We start from the raw sequence: 19,870 nt of genomic DNA, 5'->3' as shown, positions 1-19,870 counted from the left end.
TCTGGCACCAACAATCATGCCACGTTCAAAGGCACTCAAATCACCTTTCTTCCCCATACTGATGCTCGGTTTGAACTGCAGGAGATTGTCTTGACCATGTCTACATGCCTAAATGCACTGAGTTGCCGCCATGTGATTGGCTGATTAGAAATTAAGTCTTAACACACAGTTGGACAGGTGTACCTAATAAAGTGGCCAGTGAGTGTATATACCAATATTCATCCTAACGGGACATTATGTACCTCTGTTTCAGGGAAAGTTAAGGTGATATATGAGGCTGACTATGGTGTGATCTTGTACGGAAGGGTGTACAATGTTTGATATCTTGTATGTTAATTTTGTCTTTATTCTTGTCTTTATGCTCTCAATAAAAATAGATTCAACATAAATATGTACTGTTCAAGTTCTTTAGAAGAAATATCAAGAAATAGGCATTGTTTAGGACCACAGATGCTGTGGTTGGCCAAGGAAACTTGCCGGAGATAAAAGAAACATTACACTTACTGAATTTCCTATTGAAATCAGAAGATGTCCAACATTGCCTTCAGCTTAAAAAAGGCAACAACTAATGGGATCCACCTTATTCATCTACTGTTCAGAGAAGTCTGTTAAGCAATTGTTTTCATAGAATAATTGCTGCCAAATCGCCATAAATTCGGGATTGAAACAAGGCTAAAACATAGGTATTGTGGTGCATATAAATTGGCAGCAAGTGCTCTGGACTGATGAGTCAAAATGAGACATATTTGGCTACAACAGAAGGCAGTTTGTTTACTGAAGAGCTTTAGTGTGGTACAAAATGATTATCAGCAGTCAACAGTGAAGCATGGTGAAGGTTTCTTGTAAGAAAAGGTACTGTCACACTTAGCGATGCACCAGCGATCCCGACCAGCGATATGACGCGGTCAGGATCGCTGGTGCATCGCTAAGTGGTCGCTAGTGAGCTGCCACACAGGCAGATCTCACCAGCGACATAGCAGCGGTCGGGGGGTCGTTACTTACCTGTCAGATGAGGTGATCCTGACGTCCTCTCGCACGCATCCACGCATCGCTCGTCGGCGCCAAAGGATGCCCAGCAGGAAGCTGACGACGAGAAACGGTCCAGGACGTTCTCGCGCGATCAGCGATAACCAGCGGGGGAGCGGTCGGAGGTAAGTATCAGACATAGCGATATCGCTAGCAATATCGCTATAACGTCACAAAAACCAGTGATCCTTTACATTTAGCGGTGCACCAGCGATCCCGACAACGATACGACCTGGTCAGGATCGCTGGTGCATTGCTAAATGGTCGCTAGTGAGCTGCCACACAGGCAGACCTCACAGCGACATAGCAGCGATCTAGCGGACGATACTGACCTTTCAGATGTGGCGATCCTGACGTCTTTCCACCCGCATCCACGCGTCGCTCGTCGGCGCAAGCAGGAAGCCCAGCAGGAAGCGCCCGACGAGAAATGGAGCTGCGCGATTTCGCGCGATCAGCGATGGACAGCGGAGGAGCCGGTCGGAGGTAAGTATCACACATAGCGATATCGCTAGCGATATCGCTGCTGCGTCACCATATCGGTGATGCTTTAGCGATATTGTTAGCGATATCACTATGTGTAAAACCCCCTTTAGTGTGACAGGCCCTTTAGGCTGCATTTCAGAAAATTGATTTGGGGATTTTTTTAAGATTAATGGTCTCCTCAATGCTGTGAAGTATAGGAAGATACTTATTCATCATGCTGTATGGGGGTGACATAGAATTATCTTCTTGCTTCCCTTCCTCTAATTGTTCTTAGTGTATTGATGTTTAGATATGCTAATGTTGGTAATGTCTATGTAAATATTTATGGTATTGCCACATTCATACATGTGTTACCATTCTCTGTAGAACTGTATTATATTATGTTGTGTTCCTTGTAATGTAATATTATAATGTGTTGTTATGCTCTTCATTGTATATAGTGTTTACTAATGCTCATGTACAGTTTAGGGAAAGGGAAGTGTACCCTTCGGACAATAGAGGGGGCATTATAGTGTATGCAGTTCTTTATTACTAGCTGTAGTACTTAAGGGAACCTGTCATGAACTCATTTTCTGCTCCACCAGTTGAGAGTTCCCCTTCCGTTCTCCCTCTGGTGGTGACAGGAGGTAGTGCGGTTGGTTTAAGTGGTAGTGATCTGCCACCTGATGAGGAAGATAACGATTGGGTCTCTGGAGTATCAGACTGGATATAAGACAGACGACGCCCTATCCGGGTGCTGGTGATTCAGTCTGCTTCTCAGGTCCTGGACTTCAGCTCTCTTCCAGTCTTCTCAAGTTAAGTTTGTTTTTTGCTAATGTGCACACTTGCGCTTATTGGTCAATTCAGTTTTTTGTGTGATCAGCCTGCCCCTGCTGGGGCTATGCTGAAATTCCACTCCTATTAATCAGTATTTGCCTATCTGCTTTTTGTCCCTTATTAGAGTGGTCTCTTTTTTGCTCTGTCTCAGAATATTTGCTGATATAGGTTTAGAAGTCTAGTGACTTCAGGGTTAATTTTGCTATCAGAAGTGTTGGACAATATTTTTGTAGGTTTTTTTGGAAGATTGCAGACAGTGTCTTTCCTTTTCTGTCCTTTTTAGTTAGCCGGGCCCCATCGTTTGCTCAGCCTATTTTCCTGCCTTTGTTTGTATTTTCAGCTGGTTTCACCGTCAATACATATGGGGGGCTGTCTTTCCTTTGGGGTCTGCTCTGGGGCAATTAGTTTTCCTCTTTTCCTGCTTTAGGCTTATATAGTTCTCCGGTTGTGACGAGGCGTCTAGGACCGACGTAGGAACGCTCCACGACTGCTGCTAGTTGTGCGGGTAAGATCAGGGATCTGCAATCTGCATAGTTACCAACTTCTCTGGTTTTCTGAGACTTAGCTTGTTGTCTTTTTTCCTCCTCGGTTTCCCATTCATAACAGGAACCACTAGATGGGGGCATACTAGTCTGCACTGTGGGAATAGTTCATAGTATGGTTATAGAGGGTTAAATTAGGAGGGGCTGCCGGGTGGTAAGACAGGAGTTTCTAAGAAGTTCGTTCAGACGGGCCAGGGTGCCCAAGTGTCCACATTGGCTAAAGGCCCAGACAGCTCGGCAGCCACATAACGTTAAATTGCTGCAGCCCACGTTACCCACAGCCACTGTGCATCATAGCAGTGGTCTAGAACAGGGAAGGAAAGATGTGGCGACTCATTGCTTGGGTGGACGCCTTTAAGGCAGGAGTTGGTTGGATTGAGGAGATGAAGTAAGTTGGAGCTTCGACGAGAATAGTACAGATGGGCCGGATGCTTTACCAGAGGCAACCAAACCGGGTGCCTGATGATTTTGAGTCTGGCAGATGGAATTGTCATCATGACGAGGTTATGCCAGGAAGCAACTTGGGAGCAGTCTAAGACCTTCCGGGTGTGTGCTGCACAGAAGCGACAGTAAAGCAGGGAAAGATGAGGAGACAAGTGAATTTCATGATGTGCCAACTGTGGATGTAACTTGTGAAGTATTGAGTAAAGAGAATGTTCAAGTTTTCCTGGACTGTGTCTCCATTACTGGGGGTCACCTGGAAGAGGGACCGTTGCCACCTAGGAAATACCAGGGGGGAACTGAACTTGGAGATACAGGTACGCTGAGAAGAGAAGTGCAGTTTTCTGTGAGGGAAGGTCGGGACACAGATGCTTCAGTGTCTCTGGTCATGACTACAGTCTTGGCCCCTTCTTACAATGCAACAACATAAGGGAGGTATCTGATTGTCTCCAAAGTTATGTTGAAGCAGGACAGTGATCCCAAAACATACAGCTAATGTCATTATGATATATCTTTAGTGTTAAAAAGAGTCCTGTAAGTGATGATAAGGCCCCCACAGAGCCCTGATCTCAGCATCATCGAGTCTGTGTAGGACTCACAAAGAGATAAAAGGATTTGTACAATCCTACATCCAGAGATCTGTGGTTCTCCAAGATGTTCGGAACAACATCCCTGCCGAGATCCTTGTGCAAGTACAAGTGTACCTAGAACAATTGATGCTTTGTTGCTGTTTTGAATGTAAAGGATGGTCACATTAAAGGGAACCTGTCAGCAGGATTGTGCTTACTAACCTACAGGCAGTGTCAGGTTGGCGCCATTATACTGATTAAAATGATACCTTGGGTGATGAGATCCGTCTTTTGCTTCTTTTTTAGACCTTGTTTTCAGTTTTTAGTTAATGATATGCTTGTGTCCTAATTCAGGGTTGGGGTATGTGTGCTCTGATTAGCTATTCATAATGCAGACAGCTAATGGATGACTGATCTCTCACTGACCTGCCCCCTAGTTTGCATAAAAAAATATACTATTGTGTGTATTTGAAAAAAAACATGTCACTTCATCAAAATGGCGGCGCCTGCGCACTATCACTTGTCAGCTAGTGCCTATTATATTGCTGTGTTGAAAAAGAAAAAATCACCATCAAAATAGCGTCGGCTGCTCCTGCGCATTATCATCTATCGCGTTTTGGACTCTCAAGGTTCATGACTGCACAGTGATATGATACGTAGTAATTGAAGGTTAAAGAGGTTGTCAACTACTTTTTCATTGATGATCTATCCTTAGGCTAGGTCATGGATGTCTGATCGGTTGGGGTCCGACACCCGTCACCCCCCAATATCAGCTATTATCGATGTCAGCTGCTGCTGGCCAGAAATACTCACTTGCAGAGCTGGCTGTCTTCTGATAGTGGCTGCCGCAGGATGCTACACATCCACATCCTATTGATTTGAATAGGATGTGTACTGCCAAGCCTCGGCCCCTATCAGAAGTGTGCCAGCAACACAAGTGACCATTTTTCCATCCGGCCGACATTGAAAACTGATCAGCGGCCGGGCTGCGTGATGGCCCCCAACTGATCAGACATTGATGACCTATCGTGAAGATAGGATCCTTTGTCATATACTGTATCAACTAAAATTATCACCTAATTCAGCGCAATATTTCGGCAATGTGGATAATGTGAGGAATCATCCACGTCAATTAAAGGAGGATGACAATGAGCAGCAGTTGGTGGGAAGGATGGCAAGGCCCAAATCCACGCCCACTGGCCGACCGACCCGATTACCATACAGCGCGGGAGAGCTTAAAAAGGATTTTGGTTGGTATATAGGGTGAGTCAGAAGATGATATAAAAATTTATAGAATGTATCACAGGCGCTGAATGAGGTGATAGTTATAGCTGATATATGACAAAACTGGTGACAGGTTTCCTTTAAAGCGTTATGGAGCACCCCGCAGGGCCGTGTGTTACTCGGTACCGGGCCGGTCAGGTTTTTGAAAGGGGATGTCACGGCAGCTGTAACCCGGTCCGTGGCCCTGGGCGTCCAGTAAAAGATGATAAATGAAGATGATGGTAATGGGGAAAATGATAGGGAAATGAAGTTGTGACGCCACTTGTGGTTTCCGGTCAGAGGTGACCAGTGCTGCAGAGCATATCCTCCGGGACTGATGATGATGCAGCTGAGCTGTTATAGCTCTCCACAGGCAGAGGTTTTTGTGCCGGGGCAGCCAAGATATTATTGGTCGAGTGGTGACTGTAATGGTGCATGCAGTGTAGGGCAGGCGAGACGCAAATGACACAAGGGACATGGCTGGGTGCAGTTTCAGAGTTTACTCACAGTTGATTTGTGCACACAGGTGCCCGCTTGGTACCATGTCCTTCGGGTGAGGGGTCCAGCCAACTCCCAGGCATATTGGGAAACACCTTTCCAGGACTCCCTTATATGTTTAAACAGTTCAGATGAGACAGATTAGTGGAGTGCCAGTCTGACAGGCCTCGGGGCGCCGGTGAATTGAGATCTGATGATGCTCCTGCCGGGTGCCTCAAGAGAGGATGAGAAAATGGAAAGCAGAGATGAAGACGGAGGTTATCCGTTGAAACACGTAGTGGAACTTAATGAAAGAAGAAATCTACCAAGTATACCCTCCTCCTTCTTGTCCTTTGTGCTCCCCTGCAACCGGGCTTTCTCTGATTTCCCTTTTATGTTTGCCTTTCGTCTGGCCGTGTCACTGCGCTGATTGTCACTTCTTTTACTTCGTGCCTTCACAACCATTGTCCCTAAGCCAGCAGCCGCGGACCTTGTCCGGCGATGTGGATCAGGCCCTGGGATCCTCTATGGCTACCTTTTCAAGGAATAGTTGTGGATGTGGCTGAGGTACTTGAAGTCACTTCAGCCTCCGGCTTGCTAGCTGAGCCTTGTAGTTTTCCACTAGTCTCAAGGGCTGGCTCCCCCACTGCGACCTGGTCCCTCCAGTACTGGATACGGGCCCCATGGGTAGCTCCTGCACTTCCCGTGCCCCAAGGACCCCTTCTCTCTGTCTAGGAGCTTCCTTCAGATGTTCCTCATGTCTCTTGGACCCTTGATCTTCCTACTTCAGTCCTGCCCCTCTGCTGTTCCGCCACCGACTGACTGACTCACTCTTTCTAGAACAATCTTCTCACCTCAGCACTAACTCCTCCCGCTAACTGTCACTGATTGGTTGTCATCTCTCACACCACTCACCAAGCTCTGCCCCTTCTCTACCTTTCCCCACTCACCTACCAACACCCTTTCCTAGCCAGCCTGGGATGAGGACATCCTCACGCAGGATACACCCAGATGCCCTGACTGAACTGGTGTGTGTTGGGTGCAAATGTTAGGCTGGAGTCACACTAACCGACGCAAAATATGGTCAGTATTTTACATGCGTGAAACGGATGACAGACCCCTAAATAGTGCTCCGTATGTCATCCGTAATCAAGGTGTGGTCGCGTATTTTGCGCATGTAAGGATCCGTATGTAATCCGTATGGCATCCGCATGGCGAGATTTTCTCGCAGGCTTGCAAAATGGACATATAATGGAGCCCTATGACAGGGTTTATAACACAAACCAAAGAATAGATATAGACACATAGAATGCATATATATATATATATATGTATTCTATGTGTCTATATCTATTCTTTCGTTTCTTTATTAAACCTGTCAGTGTGAGTTTACTATATCGCGCACTGAATTGCCGGCTTTGCTAAAAGACACCTGGTGCGTATTTCTCGCAAGTCACATGTGTGGTCCGTGTGTAATCCGTATTTTCTGCGCACCCATAGACTTGCATTGGCGTACTACGGGCGTAGTACGCTGACAATCGCAGCATGTTGCGATTGGCACGGAGCGTAGAATACGGATGAGAAATATACGGCTGGTGCGAGGTACCACATAGAGAATCATTGGTCCGTGTCTAATGCGTGCTTTTAGCGCCTCTCACTCGGCCGTATTCCTCGCCAGTGTGACCCCGGCCTTAGAGTCCTGGGTGGTGCTCCCTCCTTACCTGAGGGTTGGGATACCACACCTCTGGATGAGGTGCAGTACCCTCAGGGGCGCCACAGTTACGTGAATAAATCATCAGTAGATGTAAATCTATAAAACTCTGTCATCAAAAGCTCTGTTCACATGATCACTAGTTATCTGGGCTTTTTTTTAACAAATCCAGTTTTAAAAAAGTGGATCTAATGGAAATGGAGCAAAACTGATGCTCGCTTTGGTATCAATTTGCTTAAATTTTTGCTCCGTCAGTAATTGACCCGTCTTTACTGCAGGCGTCTGAGAACACTTCTCTTGTTTTGGGTGAGTCCAGTGCTTAAAAAAATGGATCCTTTAATGGATAATAAAACAGGTGATCATGTCTTATGATCCGTTGAGAAAAAAAAAATCCAGTTGCTTTCTGTTTTATTTTTTGACTGGACAAAATATTGTGCTGACTACGTTCTTTGATCCAGGTATAAAAAAAACAGATCGCGGTCAAACAGAAGACATTTTAGGACATTTCCATCCCATGGCAAATGAATGGATCTTATTCTGATCATATTATTTCCGCTTTTGTCATCCCAATCAGATGAAAAAAATGGAAATAATTATTGGACGTATAAACTAAATCTAAGATATAATTTAGTGTCTTCACCGCATCTTTATGGGTGCCATTTTCCTGCCTTCTGACTCTCTTAAAATGTTAAAGGGAATCTGTCACCAGGTTCTTGCTACTCCATCTAAGAGCAGCATGCTGTAGGGGCAGAGACCCTGATTCCAGTGATGTGTCACTTACTTTATTGCTTGGTGCAGTTTTGAATAAAACCTGTTAGCTCTGCTGCAGATCTAATAGTTCTCTGAAGGGTTCATGCAGACAACCATATTTTTGGTCTGAGTGTGATTCGACTATACATCAGATTGCACCTAGACCAATGTTGTTCTATGGGACCGTGCACATTTCCTATTTTTTCCTAAACCGAGTTTGTCTGTGTAAAAAATCGCAGCATGCTAGAGTTGCCTCTGTAAATCGGATTGTATTTGGCCATACAAGACAATGAGTCCATGGAAAAAATCGGACCGCACTCGGATGTCATTTTCATGGACTGACAGAATGGAAAAGATCGAGATTGATCTGTGTGATTTACATAATTGGGCCGATTTTCTCAAATGAGAGAATATACGCTCGTATGACCTTAGCCGAATGCTGAGCCCTGTATAAGCCTATCCACACCACTGATTGGCAAATCTCTGTGTACATTGCAGAAAAGCAGAAATCTGACAATCAGTGTTAACTATGTGGTTGGACTCACTAGTCCTCTAGCGATAATCTCCTGTTGATAAAACACTGATTTTATGAAAATTACAGCAAACAGCTTAGTAAGAGACATCTCTGTAATCAGGGTCTTTGCCCCTACAATATGCTACTCTCAGATGAGGTAGCAAACACCCATTGCTAGATTCCCTTTAAGAAGTCTACTTAGTTCCCCCAAAATATATTTAACTTTATACAGTAAAACCAGGTAAAAGGGGAAGATGGGGATTCTAGTACATGATTATTTTGCTTCCAAAAATGTTGGATCGGTTTCATACTCTTCATCTAAAAAAACCACATTTTTGATTATTCATTTTACTTTTTCCCTTTTTCCTTTTATTATCTGCATGCAATCCCTAGTTTAAGCATATGTTCTTCCATCTTATTAAGGGGCTATGATGATAATCCATGACTAGTTTTTGTCCTCTTAATATATTGCAGTCATCATATTTCATAGCACTGAGTACTTACAATTGCTCATTTTTCTACCAGGATAATTCTTCTCTTTTCTCTAGACACAGGAAGTCTCTTGTCCCTGCATTTGTCATCCCCCTCTTCACCTCCTGACCCAGTTGCTCCCTCTTTCCTCTACCAGGGATTTTTTGATTGATTGCTCATGCAGAAATTTCCTGTTTCTACATAGAGCTTAGAAGGATTCAGCTAAAAAATATTTAATCACGAAGTGTTATAGACTTTATGGAAAAGAGGAGAATTATCTGGGTAGAAAGGCAAAGTGAGCAATTGTAAGTACACAATGCTATATAATATGAGGATTGCAATATATTAAGAGGATACACATTTTGATGGGAGGAGGAGTGTTTTTTTTAAGAGAATATCTACATTTCACAGCATTTTTTTCACAACTAGAAACCACATCCAATTGTTGCCTAATCGATTTAATTGAATTGAATTTTATTTTATTTAGTTCTACTTGAATTTAGTTCTTCTCAGTGCTCAATAAGTTCACTCTAGTGGCTGCAGATTGCAAGAATGTTAACATTTATATGGTCTCTGTCATTTCAATATACTTAAAAGTGTGATAAACTTTCGCAAATTTTTTTTTTATGAGAACCTGTCAGCAGGGTTTAGCCCTATAAAATATATATATGGCTATAATGGCACTGAGATGCTGATCAATCTGATACCTGGTGTGAAGGGATCCACTCATCGGCTGATCGTGATGAATACTCACCTTATGAAGTTTTCATAAAATGATGTCTTCTGTGCTTTTGTGTGCTTAAGGGGGGAACGTGGGGGCAGGGTCTTCTTCTGGTTCTCCCCCACTACCTCAGGGCTCCTCTGCTTCTCATACAGGTCACTGGTTACTCAATAACCTGCCTCCTCTTTTAAATTCTGTGCCTCTTTCTCAAGAGGAAGATGAGAGACACCAGACCCAACAATGCAGACGAGCTGAAGGCTGCTATCAAAGCAACCTGGGCTTCCATAACCCCTCAGCAGTGCCACAGGCTGATCGCCTCCATGCCACACCGCATTGATGCAGTAATTGATGCCAAAGGAGCCCCGACCAAGTATTGAGTGCACTTACTGAATATACATTTCAGTAGGCCAACATTTCGGATTTTAAAATCATTTTTCAAGCTCGTGTTATAAAGTATTCTAATTTACTGAGATAATGACATTTGAGTTTTCATTGGCTGTAAGCCATAATCATCAACATTACCAGAAATAAACACTTGAAATAGATCACTCTGTAATGACTCTATATAATAGATGAGTTTCACTTTTTGTATTGAAGAACTGAAATAAATTAACTTTTTGATGATATTCTAATTTTGTGAGAAGCACATGTAGATAGATAATAGATAAAAGGGATAGATAGATGTTAGATAGATGATAGATAATAGATAGATAGATAATTATAGATAGATGATAGATGATAGATAATAGATAGATAGATAATAGATAGATAATAGATAGATGATAGATAATAGATAGATAATAGATAGATAATTATAGATAGATGATAGATGATAGATAATAGATAGATAATAGATAGATGATAGATAATAGATAGATAGATAGATAATTATAGATAGATGATAGATAATAGATAGATGATAGATAGATAATTATAGATAGATGATAGATATAGAGTTGAGCGACTTTTGGTTTTTTAGGGTCGCGTTTCGTTTCGTGAAACCCGACTTTTCCAAAAGTCGGGTCGAGCAAGATCGTCCGATTATAGGGAAAAGTCGGGGTCGTCCCGAAACACGAAACCCAATGTAAGTCAATGGGGAATAAAAGTCGGCAGTGAGAGGAGGACAGGAAACACACCTACAGTGCCCATTTGAATGCCAAAAGCATCAATTCTTCTTACTTAAGCTTGTCAACCTTAATTAACTTCATAATACAAGTTACGCACTGAAAAATGGGGGTTATTTGGCTAAAGTTGTGGGGGGGGGAGGGCTGGCTGCAGGTTTTCATGTGCCCTGGGCGAAAGAGCTCCCCTTTAACACATACCACAACTCATCATGCTCCGATACGGCAGATAAATAGCGGTATAGTACAATGAAAAATACCTCACTTTTTACAGAATCTTTGGTCCCATATAATGTTTGAAACAGTATATGATGAGCTCCACATAATGCTACAGTATATGTTGGTCCCCATGGATGAAGCTCCACTGTCTTATGGGCCCAAATAATGCTCCAAACATAATGGGCCCCATTTCTAATGCTCTAGTGTATAATGGGCCCTGTAAATGCTGCTCCAGTGTCTGATGTCCACCTTTGGAATGTTCCAGTGTATGGTGGGCCCCGTCTATCATTCTCCAGAGTATAGTGCTCCCCAAAAATTGCTGTCCCAACATTGAAAACAATCAAATAAGTCTCCTCGCTAGGGAATCCCTGTACTTGTCTGGACAGGTGCTGTAGCTTGCTTAACAGCTCGCCAGCCGTTCTCACGCCCAGTATGGATTGCACGTGATTGCACAAAGGTTAGAAAGGGTACCGTATCCCTGGATAACATGTATGGATAGCGTACACATTCAAAATATATGTCTCAGGAGGCAGGCTCAGACGGTGTCAGGCACAGTATGGATTGCACGTGATTGCACAAAGGTTAGAAAGGGTACCGTATCCCGGGATAACATGTATGGATAGCGTACACATTCAAAATATATGTCTCAGGAGGCAGGCTCAGACGGTGTTAGGCCCAGTATTGATTGCACGTGATTGCACAAAGGTTAGAAAGGGTACCGTATCCCCGGATAACATGTATGGATAGCGTACACATTCAAAATATATGTCTCAGGAGGCAGGCTCAGACGGTGTTAGGCCCAGTATGGATTGCACGTGATTGCACAAAGGTTAGAAAGGGTACCGTATCCCCGGATAACATGTATGGATAGCGTACACATTCAAAATATATGTCTCAGGAGGCAGGCTCAGACGGTGTTAGGCCCAGTATGGATTGCACGTGATTGCACAAAGGTTAGAAAGGGTACCGTATCCCTGGATAACATGTATGGATAGCGTACACATTCAAAATATATGTCTCAGGAGGCAGGCTCAGACGGTGTCAGGCCCAGTATGGATTGCACGTGATTGCACAAAGGTTAGAAAGGGTACCGTATCCCTGGATAACATGTATGGATAGCGTACACATTCAAAATATATGTCTCAGAAGGCAGGCTCAGACGGTGTCAGGCACAGTATGGATTGCACGTGATTGCACAAAGGTTAGAAAGGGTACCGTATCCCCGGATAACATGTATGGATAGCGTACACATTCAAAATATATGTCTCAGGAGGCAGGCTCAGACGGTGTTAGGCCCAGTATGGATTGCACGTGATTGCACAAAGGTTATAAAGGGTAACGTATCCCCGGATAACATGTATGGATAGCGTACACATTCAAAATATATGTCTCAGGAGGCAGGCTCAGACGGTGTTAGGCCCAGTATGGATTGCACGTGATTGCACAAAGGTTAGAAAGGGTACCGTATCCCCGGATAACATGTATGGATAGCGTACACATTCAAAATATATGTCTCAGGAGGCAGGCTCAGACGGTGTTAGGCCCAGTATGGATTGCACGTGATTGCACAAAGGTTAGAAAGGGTACCGTATCCCTGGATAACATGTATGGATAGCGTACACATTCAAAATATATGTCTCAGGAGGCAGGCTCAGACGGTGTCAGGCCCAGTATGGATTGCACGTGATTGCACAAAGGTTAGAAAGGGTACCGTATCCCTGGATAACATGTATGGATAGCGTACACATTCAAAATATATGTCTCAGGAGGCAGGCTCAGACGGTGTCAGGCACAGTATGGATTGCACATGATTGCACAAAGGTTAGAAAGGGTACCGTATCCCCAGATAACATGTATGGATAGCGTACACATTTAAAATATATGTCTCAGGAGGCAGGCTCAGACGGTGTTAGGCCCAGTATGGATTGCACGTGATTGCACAAAGGTTATAAAGGGTAACGTATCCCCGGATAACATGTATGGATAGCGTACACATTCAAAATATATGTCTCAGGAGGCAGGCTCAGACGGTGTTAGGCCCAGTATGGATTGCACGTGATTGCACAAAGGTTAGAAAGGGTACCGTATCCCTGGATAACATGTATGGATAGCGTACACATTCAAAATATATGTCTCAGGAGGCAGGCTCAGACGGTGTCAGGCACAGTATGGATTGCACGTGATTGCACAAAGGTTAGAAAGGGTACCGTATCCCTGGATAACATGTATGGATAGCGTACACATTCAAAATATATGTCTCAGGAGGCAGGCTCAGACGGTGTCAGGCACAGTATGGATTTGACGGCCCAGATTACACTACGGAGGAGCAGGGAGAGGTAAAAATTGCAAATGCTGGGGCCCTGCCCAAGCAAGGGGGGCCCACTCGTGGGCATCGGTACTGGCACTTGGACCCTCATAGTACAGCGGTGTGTCTGACGGCGGGTGTGCACCACCACCGTCAGAGACACTTGATTGCACTATGAGGGACCCTGTGCCAGTGCCCGCGCCCAAGAGTCGGCCTACCCACCTGTCCAGGGCAACGGCACTCGCACGGTGTCGTGCGCTAGGTGGTGACCCCGGCCATGGGGGGGGAGGCAGCACAGTTAGGGAGTTATAGAAAGTGACATATGATGATGTTGGACATTCAGCTGATGCAAAAGGCGAAATAGGTCAAGTCCCAGGAAGAGGTGGACCAAAGCAAGCCATTTTTCTGTCACCCTATGTGTCATCAGGGGAAGGTGGGACAAAATCCTTGGAAACCCATGCATGGTTCATTTTAATGAATGTTAGATCATCCACATTTTGGGTTGACAGACGGGTCCTTTTTTCTGTCAGGATTGATCCAGCTGCACTGAAGACTCTTTCCGATAGCACACTTGCAGCTGGGCAAGCGAGCTCCTGTAAGGCATATTGGGCCAATTCAGGCCAGGTGTCCAGTTTAGCGGCCCAATAGTCAAAGGGGAATGACCTGTGTGGGAGAACATCGATATGGGAGGAAAAGTAGTTTGTAACCATAGTTGACAACTGCTGTCTCCTGTCACTTTCCATCTATGCAGTATTACCAGTTGTGTGAGCGGTATTTGAAAAATCAGTCCACAACATTGTCATGAAACCCCTGTCTCCAACGCCACTTCTGCTGTGTGCACCACGAACACCTCTGCCAAGCTGCCCCCGGCCCGTACGGCTCGTGTGAGAACCATCACCGCTGCTGTGTGCTGGGAATGCCTCAAGCAACCGATTTACCAGAGTTGCTTGTTTATTAGCCAATATTAGGTCAAGGTTCTCCTGTGGCATGATGTTTTGTAATTTGCCTTTATAGCGTGGATCCAGGATGCTGGCCAACCAGTAGTCGTCATCGTTCATCATTTTGGCAATGCGGGGGTCCCTTTTTAGGATCCGCAAGGCATAATCTGACATGTGGGCCAATGTTCCCGGTGTCAATGATGCACTGCGAGTGCTGGGTGGAGGAGCACTTTCTGGCAAATCCACATCCCTCCAGTCACGCACAAACCCTGTACCAGACCTTGCCACGCCAACATTTTCACTTGCCCCACGAGTTGCATCCTCCTCCACTAAGTAATCATCCCCATCATCCTCCTCCTCCTCCTCTTCTTCCTCCACCTCGTCCAGGAGAGGTCCCTGAGCAGACAATGGCTGAATGTCATCAAGGATTCCCTCCTCCTCTTCCTCCTCATCAACATTGGCTGCAGACGCCTGCTCCTTAAGGTGCGTCAAAGTTTGCATGAGCAGACGCATAAGTGGGATGCTCATGCTTAGGATGGCGTCGTCTGCGCTTACCAGCCGTGTGCATTCCTCAAAACACTGAAGGACTTTACAAAGGTCTTTCAGCTTCGACCACTGCACGCCTGTCAACTCCATGTCTGCTCTCAAAGTGCCTGGCCGTGTATCCTCCCACAAATGCATTATGGCCTGCCTCTGCTCGCACAGCCGCTCCACCATGTGCAGGGTGGAGTTCCACCTTGTTGCAATGTCGATAATGAGGCGGTGGTTGGGAAGGTGGAGCAATCGCTGCAGCTTCTGCATACGAACGGAGTGTACAGGCGACCGGCGGATGTGCGCGCACAGTCTTCGCACCTTCTGGAGCAGGGCTGTTAACTCCGGATAATTTTTGAGGAAGCACTGCACCACCAGGTTCAAGGTGTGAGCCAAGCAAGGTATGTGGCTGAGTTTTGAAAGGGCTATGGCTGCCACAAAATTACGGCCGTTATCACTAACTACCTTGCCTGCCTCAAGATGTACACTGCCCAGCCATGACTCAGTTTGTCGCTTCAAGTACTCGGCCAGCACCTCGGCGGTGTGTCTGTCGCCCAAACACATCATCTGCAACACAGCCTGCTGACGCTTTCCACTAGCTGCTCGATAGGGGGACACATCGTGTGCAACAGTGGCAGCTGCAGATGGAGTGCTCATACGACTGCGCTCTGTGGACGAGCTTTCGCTTCTGGAGGAGGAGGAGGAGGGTCGAACGCCTACAGCCAACTGTTTCCTATACCGTGGGCTAGGCAGCACTGTCCCACCACCGCTGTCCCCTGTGGACCCTGCATCCACCACATTAACCCAGTGCGCAGTGATGGACACGTAACGGCCCTGGCCATGCCGACTGGACCATGCATCAGTTGTGAGGTGCACCTTTCCGCTCACTGACTGCTTGAGTGCATGGACAATGCGGTCTTTCACATGATGGTGGAGGGCTGGGATGGCTTTGCGAGAGAAGTGGCGACTGGGTAGGTCATAGCGTGGTACTGCATAGGCCATGAGTTCGCGGAAAGCTGTGCTTTCCACCAACCGAAAGGGCATCATCTCAAACGAGATTAGTTTGGCAATGTGGGCGTTCAAACCCAGTGTACGCGGATGAGAGACTGAGTACTTTCTTGACCTACTCATAGTGTCTGGGAGGGTGAGCTGGACTTGAGAGCTGCATATGGTGGAAGTAGCGGTGGACAGGGCGGACTGAGAGAGGGTTGATGATGGTGATGGAGTTGGTGTTCTTTCTGATGGCCTAGAATCAGTCTTTCGTTGATATAACAGTGGGATTCCCTGACTGCTGTGGTCTTCCAACGACACCTCAACATTTGCTGCTGTGCTAACCGGTGGGCTTACAGTGGGGGAAACAATGTAGCGTTGCTGACTACCTTCGTTGTGATCAGTTGCACATGTGGCACTTGAGGTTTGGTGTTGTGTCCACGCTTGCAAGTGCATGCTGGTTAAATGTCTAAGCATGCAACTGGTATTCAAATTTTTCAGATTTTTCCCTCGGCTAAAGGTCTTTGCGCACTTCTTACAGATAACCTTGGCCTGATCATGAGGATTTTGTTCAAAAAAGTGCCACACTGCACTCTTCCTACTTTGGCAGACATTTTGAGGCCTAGCACGCTGTGATCTTTTGACCCTCTGGACAAGCTGTCCAGCAACTCTTTTGATGTTTGGAACCTGTCTTTGGAGTGCTCCGGGCCTGCCAGATAACAGCTGTTGCGATGTCGATGTCTGCTGTGGATGCTCCTCATCTGAGCTATTGGAAGCAGCACCCTCTTCCCCCAATGGATGCCAATCTGGGTCAACAACTGGGTCATCCATCACCTCCTCTTCTATGTCATGTGCTCCTTTCTCTGTGTCACCGTGTATGGTGGTATAGTGTGCGGGAAGGGGCACCTGAGTCTCATCAGGGTCAAAATCTGGCTCTGTACACTGCGAGGACAATGTAGTGCTCTGAGTGAATGTACCAGCAGAATCATCCATCAGCGGCTGTGCATCAGTGCACTCCATGTCAGATTCATCTTGGCCTGGGTAATTCACCATTTCACTTGATAATCCAGGCATGGTATGTGAAAACAGCTCCATGGAGTAATCAGTAGTATGGCCTGCGTCATCCTTCAATCTTGGTTGGGGTGAAGGACACAAGGAAAGGTGTGGTTCATGAACATGAGCCTCCAATGACGACTCACTGCTTTTACTTTTTACAACTGAAGAAGAGGAGGCGATAGAGCTGGAGGCTGAGTCAGCAATGTAAGACAAAACTTTTTCCTGATGCTCTGCCTTTAAAAGCGGTTTGCCAACTCCTAGAAAACTAAGCGTTCAAGGCCTTATGTAGCCAGACGATGACACAGGGTCAGCACCTCCTGCATTCGGTCCTATTTTGCTCTTGCCACTACCATCAGATCCACCACCAACACCATCATTACCAGCTGCCAACCCCCGCCCAATTCCACGGCCTCTTCCACCAGCCTTCCTCATTTTTGGTAGAAATGTAGACAAAATCCAACAAACTATATAGTAATGTAAAACAAGGTACAAGGTGTCTATAGGACAGGGGAGATTTAGAATTTCTGCACACACTTGTGGACAGTGGACACTTTTGGATTGTGTGAGGCCCACTGATATCTGAGCGCTATGTGACAGGCTCGATGGCACAGCTGCCTGTGACCAAAGTGACGAGAGGATAATGGAGATTTTGAATCTCTGCGCACAATTTTGGACACTGGACACTTGTGGATTGTGTGAGGCCCACTGATATCTGAGCGCTATGTGACACGCTCGATGGCACAGCTGCCTGTGACCAAAGTGACGAGAGGATAATGGAGATTTTGAATCTCTGCGCACACTTTTGGACACTGGACACTTGTGGATTGTGTGAGGCCCACTGATATCTGAGCGCTATGTGACACGCTCGATGGCACAGCTGCCTGTGACCAAAGTGACGAGAGGATAATGGAGATTTTGAATCTCTGCGCACACTTTTGGACACTGGACACTTGTGGATTGTGTGAGGCCCACTGATATCTGAGCGCTATGTGACACGCTCGATGGCACAGCTGCCTGTGACCAAAGTGACGAGAGGATAATGGAGATTTTGAATCTCTGCGCACACTTTTGGACACTGGACACTTGTGGATTGTGTGAGGCCCACTGATATCTGAGCGCTATGTGACACGCTCGATGGCACAGCTGCCTGTGACCAAAGTGACGAGAGGATAATGGAGATTTTGAATCTCTGCGCACACTTTTGGACACTGGACACTTGTGGATTGTGTGAGGCCCACTGATATCTGAGCGCTATGTGACACGCTCGATGGCACAGCTGCCTGTGACCAAAGTGACGAGAGGATAATGGAGATTTTGAATCTCTGCGCACACTTTTGGACACTGGACACTTGTGGATTGTGTGAGGCCCACTGATATCTGAGCGCTATGTGACACGCTCGATGGCACAGCTGCCTGTGACCAAAGTGACGAGAGGATAATGGAGATTTTGAATCTCTGCGCACACTTTTGGACACTGGACACTTGTGGATTGTGTGAGGCCCACTGATATCTGAGCGCTATGTGACACGCTCGATGGCACAGCTGCCTGTGACCAAAGTGACGAGAGGATAATGGAGATTTTGAATCTCTGCGCACACTTTTGGACACTGGACACTTGTGGATTGTGTGAGGCCCACTGATATCTGAGCACTATGTGACAGGCTCGATGGCACCGCTGTGACCAAAGTGACGAGAGGATAATGGAGATTTTGAATCTCTGCGCACACTTTTGGACACTGGACACTTGTGGATTGTGTGAGGCCCACTGATATCTGAGCGCTATGTGACAGGCTCGATGGCACAGCTGCCTGTGACAAAAGTGACGAGAGGATAATGGAGATTTTGAATCTCTGCGCACACTTTTGGACACTGGACACTTGTGGATTGTGTGAGGCCCACTGATATCTGAGCGCTATGTGACAGGCTCGATGGCACAGCTGTGACCAAAGTGACGAGAGGATAATGGAGATTTTGAATCTCTGCGCACACTTTTGGACACTGGACACTTGTGGATTGTGTGAGGCCCACTGATATCTGAGCGCTATGTGACACGCTCGATGGCACAGCTGCCTGTGACCAAAGTGACGAGAGGATAATGGAGATTTTGAATCTCTGCGCACACTTTTGGACACTGGACACTTGTGGATTGTGTGAGGCCCACTGATATCTGAGCGCTATGTGACAGGCTCGATGGCACAGCTGCCTGTGACCAAAGTGACGAGAGGATAATGGAGATTTTGAATCTCTGCGCACACTTTTGGACACTGGACACTTGTGGATTGTGTGAGGCCCACTGATATCTGAGCGCTATGTGACACGCTCGATGGCACAGCTGCCTGTGACCAAAGTGACGAGAGGATAATGGAGATTTTGAATCTCTGCGCACACTTTTGGACACTGGACACTTGTGGATTGTGTGAGGCCCACTGATATCTGAGCGCTATGTGACACGCTCGATGGCACAGCTGCCTGTGACCAAAGTGACGAGAGGATAATGGAGATTTTGAAACTCTGCGCACACTTTTGGACACTGGACACTTGTGGATTGTGTGAGGCCCACTGATATCTGAGCGCTATGTGACACGCTCGATGGCACAGCTGCCTGTGACCAAAGTGACGAGAGGATAATGGAGATTTTGAATCTCTGCGCACACTTTTTGGACACTGGACACTTGTGGATTGTGTGAGGCCCACTGATATCTGAGCGCTATGTGACAGGCTCGATGGCACAGCTGTGACAAAAGTGACTAGAGGATAAGGGAGATTGGATTGCTTTTAAAAAAGCAGTTTGCGGAGCAGTGGGTAAACAGCAATGCCAGCGTGTCAGGAAGCCTTAAAAGGCAGCCCAACAACCAACACCACTGATACACCACAATATAGCCTCCCCTTGCACTGCACACACAGTGACTTGTGTGTTGTGCAGGCC

The sequence above is a fragment of the Dendrobates tinctorius genome, unplaced genomic scaffold (genome assembly GCF_039654945.1).
Source record: "Dendrobates tinctorius isolate UK_male_01 unplaced genomic scaffold, ASM3965494v1 ptg000070l, whole genome shotgun sequence".
NCBI lineage: Eukaryota > Metazoa > Chordata > Amphibia > Anura > Dendrobatidae > Dendrobates > Dendrobates tinctorius.
The sequence above is the reverse complement of the archived record's forward strand: the minus strand, read 5'-3'. Positions refer to the sequence as shown.